The sequence below is a fragment of the Podarcis pityusensis genome, assembly GCF_964106645.2.
Source record: "Podarcis pityusensis genome assembly, chromosome: W".
NCBI classification, from domain to species: domain Eukaryota; kingdom Metazoa; phylum Chordata; class Lepidosauria; order Squamata; family Lacertidae; genus Podarcis; species Podarcis pityusensis.
This window is the reverse complement of record NC_138045.1, coordinates 24,179,483-24,192,056: the sequence shown is the minus strand read 5'-3', so window position 1 is coordinate 24,192,056 and position 12,574 is coordinate 24,179,483. Positions and strand designations below refer to the sequence as shown.

Genomic DNA, 12,574 nt, shown 5'->3' with positions numbered 1-12,574 from the left:
TCAAGAGGGGTCAGACAGGGTTTTATTCATGCCCCCCTATTGTTTAATCTTTTTAAAAATGATTTAGAGTAAGTCCTAATGGGCCGAGATGGGCACTGCCCCAAACTGGGGATAAGAAGCACCCCACTTCTATTGTATGCGGATGAAGTTGCTATCCTTTCACGCTCCAAATCTGGGTTAAAACATCAACTGAGCAAGTTTTTGGATTATTTCTCTGAAAATGACCTCACAATCAATTATGCAAAATATAAAATTATGGAAATAAATTCTCCTCAAACAGATGGTTCCTCAACGGTCATGCCTTGAACAGACCAAAAGCTTTCGGTATTTAGGATTTATCTTTCACCACACAAAGTCTTGGAACACCCATTGGTTGATTACACCCCAAGTAGCAGAGGTAAGCAAACTGGCAATTCTCTGTTTCTTTCATACACAGGGAGGTCAGTATACCTTAAAAGTATCTAATGCGAAATCTGCATCACAACTCTTATATGCTGCCAACATTTTGTACAAGGGCTCTTTTCTCAAGCTTGATACATTTCAGTTAAAGTTTCTGAGGTCCTTTCCTTACTTCAGGTATTAAATTGTGTACCAAATTTGATACTTCTGTTGGAAACAGAAGGTCCATTTTCAATTAAGGCCTGGTGGAGTGCTATGAAATATTGGCTAAGAATCCGTGTGTATGGCCTTGGGGACGGTCTACTCCTTCATTTGATACATCAGCTCCTGGTCAAAAACCATGGTGCGTAAGGCCTCCTTGATAGGTCTTTCACCATCTTTTCTTACACACCTGGGGTATGATACTGCTGTCAAAACTGAAACAGAGGTTATGGGAATACTGTCTTTAGTGATTTACAATCTTGCTCACGGGACCTGTGGCCCTGCAGGGTTTTTTATTATCTCCCTACCTTAAAAATTTGACCGTCTCTAACTATCACCTTCTGTTTTCTAAAGCCAGATTTTTCCCTTCTGAAGTGCTGAAGTGAAGATTGACTGGTGTCCCATGCCAAAATAGGCTGTGCCCATGTTCCCAGGAAGTTGAATGTATAGAACACATTTTATTGTATTGTAGTCTGTATAAACAGGTTAGACAGCATCTAATCGATCCAATACCAACAGAACAACCTGGAATTGCTGAATCCTTTTATGTTAAGCTTCTCCTTGAGGATAAGTTTGATTCTATTATATTGGCTGTGGCAAAATTCCTCTTGGAGGCAGTAAAAATCAGAAATCAGTATGTACAGGCTAATGCTCCTCTGTTGGCTAGCAAGGCTGATTTTACACCTTAATAACTGTTGATATTTACTATTGTTGTACTGTGTATTTGGGGTCTATGGACTACAATAAAGTTCTGTGTGTGTGTGTGCATGCCCGTGCTTTTATGAGCCAGGATGGACAAGGGTCAAGAAGACAGGTGGTTGTTTTTACTCGTCCAAGCAGCCTGTCCACATCCTCTGAGATAACAGGTTAAAACTGATCCCATACAACTTTACTAGAAAGAGCACTGGCACTCTCCCGCCCCAGCCCTGCTACCACAGTGTGTTGATGTGTGCGCAGAATATATTCTTGAGTTTTCTTCTCATAAACTTACAGCAGTTTCTTTTCTATTGAGCTTCTTTATTGTTGACAAAGATTTACATTTTGTCAAATTCAAATAAAATAACATTATCCTTTCCTTCTTCCAGCCATCTGGCTCTGAGACTCAGTGCTGAGTCATGTACAATTCACACACTGACACTTTACATTCTCTCTCTCTCTCTCTCTCTCTCTCTCTCTCTCTCTCTCTTTTAAATAAAATTTTATTGTTTTTCCAAAAATATCAAAATGGAAAAAACAGAAAAGAAAAAAATCATAACCAAATTAAACCATAATTTTTTGGTTGACTTCCTTCCACTCCGCCTCTTGGTTCCATTATAATATACTTGTTCATGCACGTCCATAATATCTTATATACTTAACAGTCCAATTTTAAAACATCCTTCATCTTAGTACAAGTGACTTTTAAAAGTTATGTAGCACCCTGCTTGTGGTTAACGCTTAGCTGGAATGAAATATTCAACGCAGCAATAGAGAAATTAAAATAATAATTTATTTGTCAGACAAATAAATGAGAGACACAGTGGTATATGGATACCAAAGCTCTGCCTACTCCAGCCCTGATGGCCAGCACTTATATTTCCTCAGCCCAGCCCCCTTGCTCCTCCTTTGGCTGCCTCTATCCAATCAGCCTGGTTGAAATTCCTATTGGTTGTTTGCTAGAACCAATCATAAAAGATACACCCATTTCCTATTACCTTTTATGGGAGACAAAGAGCTATATTTCCTTCTATCCATAAATAGCAGACAAGTAGCCATATATCTTACATTTACCTCGACCAGGCACCTCAATTACCAGATAACCTTTGGCCCCTGTTGCCCTATTCACCGCAAACCAGATGGCTAAAGCAGATGGTGCATGGTTTTTAATTTTTTTATCTTAAAGAGATCTTGAGTTCACCTTCTCACACACCATAATAAGAATCTAACATAAGAATCTAACATTTCTTACTTTCTAAATCCTTTGCATAATTACATTTAAGCCAATATATTTCATACATAACATAGATAGATTTTTAGAAGGAAAGGCCTTTTCAAATTAAAAGGAACTTAGTAAAAGCTAAGTTCTCTAAGTTCTCTAAAGTCTCTGAAGCTTCAGAGCAGCTTCAGAGAGAAGCCTTTTTCCCTAACCAGCTGCTGTTTCTAAAAGCAACCTCTTCAATTTAACCTTTAACCTTATGAAAATATGGCTCGAGTCTTCTGTTAAACAATAAATTTCACTATTTACCAGCTCTTAATTGTGTTTTTGCAGCTTGATTGTATTCTGTAATTTGTATGGTCAGTGTGACCTTTTTGCTCCCAGCCTCTAATTTCCTTTTACAACCCTGAAATACTTTTTACAACCCTGAAATACAGCTATTTATAGCAGTGGGGCCCTTGAACAGCTGCCAGAGTATTCAGCTGGTCTCTCCCTGGCATGAGAGATATAAATATTTACAAATATATTTTTTAAGCTCAAAGCAGATCCTGATCAGATGCCTCAGTTATACTAATGTAATAATATATACACAAAGCTTAAAAATATGCATTTAACACTTGCCCTTTTTATAATAATTTGTTCTGCATAGTTCAGTAATTTATTTTACCAGTGTTTTTCTTTATCTTCTTTGGCTGAGTCGTCTTCCTTCCATAGGGGCTGGCTGGTCTTGGCCCGGCATCCAGTCTCGTATATCGGAACAAAGTTTTCCCCTCAAACAATCCATAAAGTCCTGTACATCTCAAGATCATAACTTCGATTTTTTAAACAATCATTCCCCACATTTTCTTAAAATTTTTATATGTCTTTCCCCAGGCCTTTTTGATAATTTTACATTGCCACCACATAAGGTAGCCTCTTAAACCTTTTGCCCTCCCTTCTTGTTTCTTCTCTAACATAGTCAATTAGGCGGCCATTTTTGTCACATCTGGGCTGTGTTTTAAGGGCTTCTCTGGGGTTTCTGTAGTTGCCTCAGCGGTGTTGGTGAAGCAGGGGGCAGACAAGCAGACAGACAAATAGACCAACAGACAAACAGTTGACATAAAAGGGTTAATAGGCAGAGATTCAAGAGACCAATAGGGTGGGGCCAGAGGGAGAGGGAGGGTGGGGAGGGTAATTTGTAGATATCCCTGTGGGCACATACCTACATGCTCATGCACACAATGGGGGGGGGGAGTGGGATCCAGTTAAGGGTGGGAAAAGAGGTTAGGGATTTGTAGTAGAGAGTTAAGAATTTAAGACTGGCAAGGTTGTGTTCAGGAGCAGAACAACACAAAACACAACAAAGACAAGGGAGAGAGGAAAAGGAAGAAAAAGAAGGGAAGGAAGGGAAAATGGAGTAAAATATAAAGAAGAAATAGAGGCGAGAGAAATGTGGTCTCTTCCAACTCTATGATTCTATGAAATAGATGAGGGGAAAAATTAGTAATAGTACAGTGGTGCCTCGCAAGACGAAATTAATTCGTTCCGCAAGTTTTGTCGTCTTGCGATTTTTTTCGTCTTGCGAAGCACGGTGTCGGGAAAGTTTTGGAAAAGCTTCAAAAACCACCAAAGTCTTTAAAAACCTCAAAAAAGGCTACCACACAGCGTTCTATGAGTTGCTCCTCAAAGTCAAGTCGCAACTGTATTAACGGTGTTAAGAAAAAGGAAACAAACTTGCAAGACGTTTCCGTCTTGCGAAGCAAGCCCATAGGGAAAATCGTCTTGCGAAGCAGCTCAAAAAACAAAAAACCCTTTGGTCTAGCGAGTTTTTTGTCTTGCGAGGCATTCGTTTTGTGAGGTAGCACTGTAATGATAAATAATTGCAGTGATAGTCCAAGTTATAGTATGAAGTGAGTGGCCACAAAGAGGGTTGGTGGGTTGCTATTGAAAGTGGGTGGGGAGATATATGTGTGTAGGTCTGTGATTTTTATTATTATTTGTTGAGGGGGAAGAAGAGAAAAGGGGGGAGGGAGGGGGTAGGAGATTTAAGAGTTAAGAGGGAAGGAAAGAGAAAGCAAAAAACAAAGAGCAAAAAACAAACAAAACCAGAAAGGAAAAAGGAAAAGAAACAACTGAAGATGTTGGAAGTGGTAGTACCTGGAAGGTAGTATATATCAGGCATGTCCAACTATGAAGAGACTGTGATCTACTCCCAGTATAAAAAAATCTGGCAGTGATCTACCCATTGTCATTGGAGAGAGGAGGAGTGTGCATGGGGTGGGTGGGTGGATTGCCAAGAGTTGTTGAGCTCTCCCCCCCCCCCCGTAACTTTTTGTACACGATAAAGATACCACGATCTACCAAGATCAGCCAGGGATCTACCGGTAGATCACGATCTACTTGTTGGACATCCCTGGTATATGTACCAAGTGATAAAAGTATAAAATAAAATATATGTAGAAAACCCCTTTGAGAGGGAAAGAATAAAATAAAATGTGTGTGTGTGTGTATTCTCTTTAAAGAGAAAAGGGGGGGAAGGAGAGAAAAAGGAAAGAAAAAAAGGGAGAGGAAGGGGAAAGTAACAGTTGCAATAACAATAGTATGGAGTAGAAAGTTTTGTTTTAAAAGAGGATGGTGATCGTAATGGGGGAGCAGGGGGAGGAAGGACCCCCCCCCAAAAAAACCACTGACAAACAAAAAGGGGACTCAGATTTTTGTTTTACTCTTTTTTCCCTATTTAATTTTTTTTAAATGAGAAAATTAAAATTAAAAAAGAACAGTCAGGGGTGAAGCGGCAATCCCAGGAAGTGGCTGTGAGGAGAATCAGAGCTTACAGGGTTAATAGCTCTGTCTGTAGTCCTGTCCTCTGGGGGCTATACTGGAATGTTCTTTGTGTGTGAGCCAAGTTACTTCTGGGTTTTTGCTCTGAGGGGGAGGCAGCCATGCTGGCTCACTCCTGGAATGAGTTATTTTGCTCTGCTGTAAATAAAGCTTCTAGTCTGTACACAGCTTCTTCCTAAATCTGTTATTTCTGCACCCACACAGAGCACACACCGCTATTCGCGATGCTCTGCTGGCAGCTGGGAGAAGTCCAGAGGCGTAGCGGAAGCGTGCTGGACATCCAGTTTATTTCACAGTGGCCTATGTTGGCTTAGGGCTCTCTTCTGGGCACCGTCATTTTAATTATTAACGATCAGAAAAAATTGGGGGGAGGGAAAAACCTATTGAGAAGTATTTTAAAAAATAAGGAAAGGGAATTAAAAATAAAAATGCAAACAAAAATAATAGATGGCTGTAGCAGTGGTGGCTCCCCACAAGAAGGAAAAAAGGTCGAGGCCGGCCTAATCTCCCTGAGGCCTAGGATCTCCAAGACGTTATTATTTGCAGACCGTAAGGTCCTCCGTGGGGCATACCAGGAGAGGCGGTCTTGAAACACTCATAAATCTTAGCAGGTTGAGCAGCAAAGCAAAATACCTTCTAAGGTTCAAACAGTGTTCGAAATTAGCCAGGCACCAGGCACATTATGCACCCTGTTATCAATCAAAGAAACAAACATTTCAGTGTAGTATAGTAAAGTAACAAAATATATTTTTTGTTAGCAGAATATGGATACAGATGTTTTCAAAATGAGAGCAAGATCATCAAGTGATTCTGAGGGCAATCCTAGTTGTGATCCAGAATCACCGTTCGAACAGCGTACTGGAGAAAACTTGTTTAATTTGGCACCAGTAGCAGGCCCAAGCAAACCTCCAAAAAAGTTGCTTGAGGGCCAGTCTATGTCATTACCAAGGAGGCTGGGTTAATCATTGTCTGAAGAATATACCTGCCTCCAGATCTAGTCATGGTCAAAAGGATGCAGGTATCAACAAGGGTGCCCCACATCGCCTTTAAGTGGCTCTGTGCAATGCCAGGTCAATGATTTATAAAACCACTGCCATCCATGATTTGATCATAGATGAAGGGATTGACCTGGCATCTATAACAGAGATTTGGTTGCACATGGCAGCTGCAACTGTTCTCACTGCTGCTTGTCCACCAAGTTTCTCTTATGCACAGCATCCCAAGGCATGTGGGTGGGGAGGGGGGGGTTTGCAGTGATTTTTAGGAAGTCATTAGCTTACATCAGGCATCCTATTGGGAAGACCCACTTTTTGGAGTGCATGTTCTGGAAGTACCGGAGTCCTATTGTCATCTTAAAAGAGATTTGTTTTGGTGTAAGGTTTTGTGAACTGGAATTCTTTTAATCAGGCTGCGTACATACCATACATTTGAAACACACCTCCCTCCAAGAATCCTGGTAACTGTGTAAAGGTAAAGGGACCCCTGACCATTAGGTCCAGTCGCAGACGACTCCGGGGTTGCGGCACTCATCTCGCTTTAATGGCCAAGGGAGCCGGCGTACAGCTTCTGGGTCATGTGGCCAGCATGACTAAGCTGCTTCTGGTGAACCAGAGCAGCGCACGGAAATGCCATTTACCTTCCTGCTAGAGCGGTACCTATTTATCTACTTGCACTGTGTGCTTTCGAACTACTAGGTTGGCAGGAGCTGGGACCGAGAAATGGGAGCTCACCCCGTTGCAGGGATTCGAACCACCGACCTTCTGATTGGCAAGCCCTAGGCTCTGTGGTTTAACCCACAGCACCACCCGCGTAACTGTTTACCCTTCACATATCTATTAACTTTAACAAGCTACAGTTCTCAGAATTATTTGGGGGAAGCCATATGACTGAATGTGCTCTAAATTAATGATGTGGATTTGACCACATTCTCAATAGGCATATTATCTTCCCAGGCAAATTGCAGCTTTTTTGGTGGGGGGGGGGGGGAGGCAGATTTTTTTTGCAACTGTGGCAGGGCAAGGAAGGTTTAAACCTCCCTTTACCCCATGTACTGCTATTTTGATGACTCCATGCCAAATTATTAAGCCCCTCACCCCACATGATGTGGCCAATACTGTATTTAACACTTCTTTGACTTTTGCCACTCCAGACTTCTGAAAGAGCATGAGACACTTCTCTCCCATAGTGTGGATTTCTAAAGCCTTGATGAAACCACAAAGACTCTGCTCTGTATCACCACCCTCTGTGTCTGTTTCATCGAATATTTGTTTGAGATTGGTAGAGCTTTCTTCTACCTGCACAGTCCCAGTGTTAATTGTTTATAATACTTCACACACCCAAGGAAATAGACTCTAAGGCTGGGGCATCTGTAGCCCTCCAGACATAGTTGGGCTCCAACTCACATTAGTCTCCGCCAACATGACCAATAAGGGAAGGAGGATGGTAGTTTTAGTACTTGACATCTGGGAAGCAAGGACTTCCGGGTTCCCGTGACATGGCGGGTGGACCATGAATCGGACGGCTCCATCAGATTCAGCTTTGCGGAGCCTTGGGGAAGAGCACCTTCCCCAGAAAACCCCAAAAGGAGTGTCTCGGGCACCTTCGGCTCACAGACGGCGCCACGACATTGCCGGTCCCTGCCTCCATCCTGAAAGGCACGGGGGGAGCCGAGAGCGCCGGTGAGCTAGGCACCAACGCAGCTCCGCAAAAGCAAAGCCTCTGATCCAGCCACAAGCGGTTACCTTTCCAGCATATTGTGCCAATTGGAAGGTGAGGAGACAATTAATTGAAATTTGGCTAATCTGGCAAGAGAAATGGGAGTGATAAAAGGAAGTCTGCTCCCGTTCTTGGTGCTAAAAGCACAAAATACTTACAAGTGAAGTGTGGATGAAATTCACTTTGGGAAATAAGTTAATTAATGAATAACCAGGATTAAAATATTTCACATAGCTTTTGTCTATACCAATCTCAAGACTTTTTAAAGCAATGGCCTTGACTCGAACTTAATTTGAACTTGAACTTACTTTTTGACAAGATTGAACTTGACCCAAAATGGAGGATAAATCTGAGAAGGATTACAATGTTATTTAATGGAAGAATACTATAATTTTCTTTTCTGGAAGAAAGACAGGACTGACTCTGGAAATTACTTTACCTCTGGGAAAGAGCTTCTGTGTTAATTAAAGTGTCAAAGGTTTATTACAAGGCACTAGCTGGTTAAAATCAAGATTGTAAAAAGAGGACTAGAATACTCATTGCTAATATTGGACTAAACCAGATTCAAAATAAAACTCAATAATATAGATTTATTGTACAGGATATTAAAATTATTTTGATATGAATGGATGTAAAGATTTGAATATATAATTGCTAAAATTTGTATTTGTCAGTAATGGGGGAGAGGGGGTGGGATTAGGTTGGAAGTACTGGCTTCCTCTACTGAGCCTAGCGAAATGTTCTTGACAAAGTACTGATAAAGCTAAAAATAACATTCTTTGTGGTGGGAAAGGACTCTTCGTTTTGAAATCTAATTCTATAGAGGAAGCTGGGGAATGGGGGAACTGACCCCGCCTTACCCTAGATTAGAAATGGCAGAAGAAAAAATCTCAATGTTAAAACGAACCAGCCAGGCCGTAGTGCAAGAGAATACAGTGGTACCTCGGGTTACAGACGCCTCAGGTTACAGATGCTACAGGTTACAGACTCCGCTAACCCAGAAATAGTACCTCGGGTTAAGAACTTTGCTTCAGGATGAGAACAGAAATCACGCAGCAGCAGTTTAGCGGCAGCGGGAGGCCCCATTAGCTAAAGTGGTGCTTCAGGTTAAGAACAGTTTCAGGTTAAGAATGGACCTCCAGAACAAACTAAGTTCTTAACTCGAGGTACCACTGTATAAGATTTGAATTGTATGATTTGCTTTTAGATTTTAAAACAGAACTGTTTTAAAGAAAGGACATTTAAAAAAAAAAAAAAGGAGTGGAAAGGTTTAATGCATATTTTGTGAGCTTTGTGTATAGGTTTCTACATTAGGTGAACTTCAAACTATCACTTGTAATAAGATGAATAAGGTTGCAAAATTGGATGTTAAGAATATAAGAGTTTAAGGATGTGCATAAATAAGTATAAAATAATGGAACCAGGAGGGGGAGTGGAGGGAAGTCAATCTAGATTTATGGTTTAAATTTTTGAATGTGATGAATGCTTTTTTCTTATTGTAAAATTAATAAATTGTATATATATAAAAAAAATTGGGAAGCAAGAGACTCTCCATCTCTGTTCTAGCCTTTAAAAGGTTACGTCACCATACATCTGTTAGATGTCTGAAGATGTTTCTGCTGTCTGGTTTTATATTGGTTATTGCTTGTGGGGCACAAAGCAGCTTAGAAATCTTTCTCAAAAGATTCCTATTTTTGGTCTTTTGGAAAGGAAAGTGAAAGCCAGGAAGGCAAAAAGTGGAGGTGGGCAAGGATTGAAGTTCTGGTAAATTATCCTTCCCCCTCTTTCTTTGAGCTCCCTGTGTTTTAAATGCTTTATCCTCTGGGGAGGGAGAAGTGATCTGGGAACTGTTTGAGCTCTTGGTCTTCTGGAATGTAAAGGTAAAGGGACCTCTGACCATTAGGTCTAGTCATGACCGACTCTGGGGTTGAGGCGCTCATCTCGCTTTATTGGCCGAGGGAGCCGGCGTACAGCTTCCGGGTCATGTGGCCAGCATGACTTAGCCGCTTCTGGCAAACCAGAGCAGCGCACGGAAACGCCGTTTACCTTCCCACTGGAGCGGTACCTATTAATCTACTTGCACTTTGATGTGCTTTGGAACTGCTAGGTTGGCAGGAGCAGGGACCGAGCAACGGGAGCTCACCCCATCGCGGGGTTTCAAACCGCCGACCTTCTGATCGGCAAGCCCTAGGCTCTGTGGTTAAACCACAGTGCCACCCGCGTCCCTCTTCTGGAATATAGGGAGTGTGAAATAAAGGGATTTGGGAAAGTTCACTGCCCACAGTGCTAAATGTTGGAAGGTGAGCCTTGTTCACTTACTGCAAATATTTGCAAAGAACCCCAAGTCTCTCTTTTATAAATGTTTTTATTGTTTTCCTTATACATACTTTTACAATACATTACAATAAATCACTTAAATACTTTTAGCTCTGCCGAGCTTGTGACTTCCCTCCATCTCTTCAGTGAGTATCCCTTATTTTCTTGTGTCGCGTATTCTATTTTTTTTTTAACCCTTATATCTGTCATACATTGTAAGAGCTATTCCAGTCCTGCCAGTGTTTTTAAATTTTTACAATTATCGTTTATATACACCATAAATTTACTCCAACTTTCTTGAAACCTCTGTTCGTCCTGATCCCGAATTCTTCCCGTCAGTTTGGCTAACTCCGCGTAGCTCATCATTTTCGTCTGCCACTCCGCAATAGTAGGAATTTCTTGCAGTTTCCAATTTTGGGCAAGCCTATTTCCTGCCGCTGCTGAGTCTTTGGTCCACTTTCTTAATTTTCTTCCCCATCAAAACCAACAAGAAGGCTTCTGGTTTTTTGGGAAAGGTGTATTTAAATATTTTCTTAATTTCATTATAAATTAGTTCCCAAAAGTTCTTAACTTTGTCACAAGTCCACCACATGTGATAAAAGTCCCCGTCGGCCTCTTTGCATTTCCAACATTTTTTATCCTTTATCCTTTACCGGCGTTAAATGCCACCTATAGATCATTTTCATTAGGTTTTCTTTTAAAGCTGTACAAGCCGTGAATTTCATATTTACATTCCACAACTGATACCATGCATCCATTTCAATATTATGCCCAAAATCTATAGCCCATTTTATCATTGCTTCTTTCACTTCTTCATCTTTTGTAAACCACTCTAATAACAAATCGTACACTTTAAATAATAATTTACATCTGCCTTCTATTAAGTCTATTTGGAATCTTGATTTTTTATTTTCAAACCTAACTTTCCTTTTGTCCTCATTCAAAATATCATTAACCTGATGATATTGCAACCAACCTGTAAGCATACCTTCTATTTGATCATATGGCTTAAGTTTTATCCCTTGTTCCGTTCTTCTAGTGATTTCCTCATAGGTGGCCCTCTTTCCGTCAATATTCATTTTCTTGATGGTCAACACTTCTATTGGTGATATCCACCATGGGGTTTTCCTTTCCAATAAATTTTTATTTCTTTCCCACACCTCATAAATGGACCTTCTTATCACATGATTTAAAAAAACCTTTATGGACCTTTACCTTATCATACCACAGGTACGAGTGCCACCCATACCTGTTGTCATGCCCTTCTAGATACAAAAGACCTGTGTTTTCCAGTGTTATCCATTCTCTTTACCATACAAGACAGGATGCTTCATAATAGGGATTCATGTCTGGCAGATCAAATCCGCCTCTTTCTTTTTTATCTGTCAAAATTTTCATTTTAATCCTCGGCTTCTTTCCCTTCCAGACAAATCTCAACAATATTTTTTGCCGCTCTCTAAATTGTCCTGTCCCCTTAATCACTGGAATTGTTTGAAACAAGAATAGCATTCTAGGTAAAATGTTCATCTTAATCGCTTTTATTTTAAACTCCTTTACTCCCACCTTAATACCTCTAATTTCTGACGTTTCTCTCAAATTCTTATTTAAAACTTCCAAAACCATAATAAACAGCAAAGGTGACAGGGGACACCCCTGTCTGGTCCCCTTGGAAGCTTCAATACCTTTCAAAAACCCTTCGCCTTTTCCCATTATTTTAAAATTTTCTTTCATAAACCTCCATGAAACATTATCGAATGCTTTCTCGGAGTCGATGAATACCATAGCCGCTTGTTTATCATTTTTAATTTCCAAATACTCAGTGATGTCTACTATATTCCTAACATTATCCTTCAATTGTCGCCCTGGTAGAAAGCCAGCTTGGTCCTAACTTCCGGGTTAGCGCCTCTGGCAATGGCGGATTTCCTCTGATCGGGAGGAATCCGCTCCGTGAGAATTAGGGTCTGGACCGCCGCGGCGAGGCGGAGACCCACTAAAAACCACAGGCAGGAGAAGCCTGTGGACGTGGGATTCGGCTGGCACCTTTTGCGCCTCCCATCTTGCGGGGAAACCCGGTTTCGGGGATCCGGAGCGACGTGGGGTGAATGGCGCAGTGCTTCGAATCGACTGCTCTTTTCACGGAGTGAACCCGCATTGCTGTTGCCGGAGAGCGTTGACTTTTTCCTGTGGACAATTGGATTTTAAACAACT

At 41.1% G+C, this 12,574-nt stretch overlaps 1 protein-coding gene and 1 long non-coding RNA gene across 2 annotated transcripts in view; both read left to right on the top strand.

The window, feature by feature from the left end:
- Positions 1-283: 283 nt before the first annotated feature.
- Positions 284-12,574, top strand: part of LOC308467642 (far upstream element-binding protein 3-like) — a gene marked incomplete at its 3' end in the record, with an annotated part of 128,700 nt that continues 116,409 nt past the window's right edge. Inside the window, exon 1 of the mRNA XM_080989373.1 lies at positions 284-397. The remainder of the gene's footprint in view (positions 398-12,574) is intronic.
- Positions 2,013-3,021, top strand: LOC308467818. The gene is made up of 2 exons (XR_013981313.1): positions 2,013-2,669; positions 2,701-3,021. It is a non-coding gene; the product is annotated as an uncharacterized lncRNA (long non-coding RNA).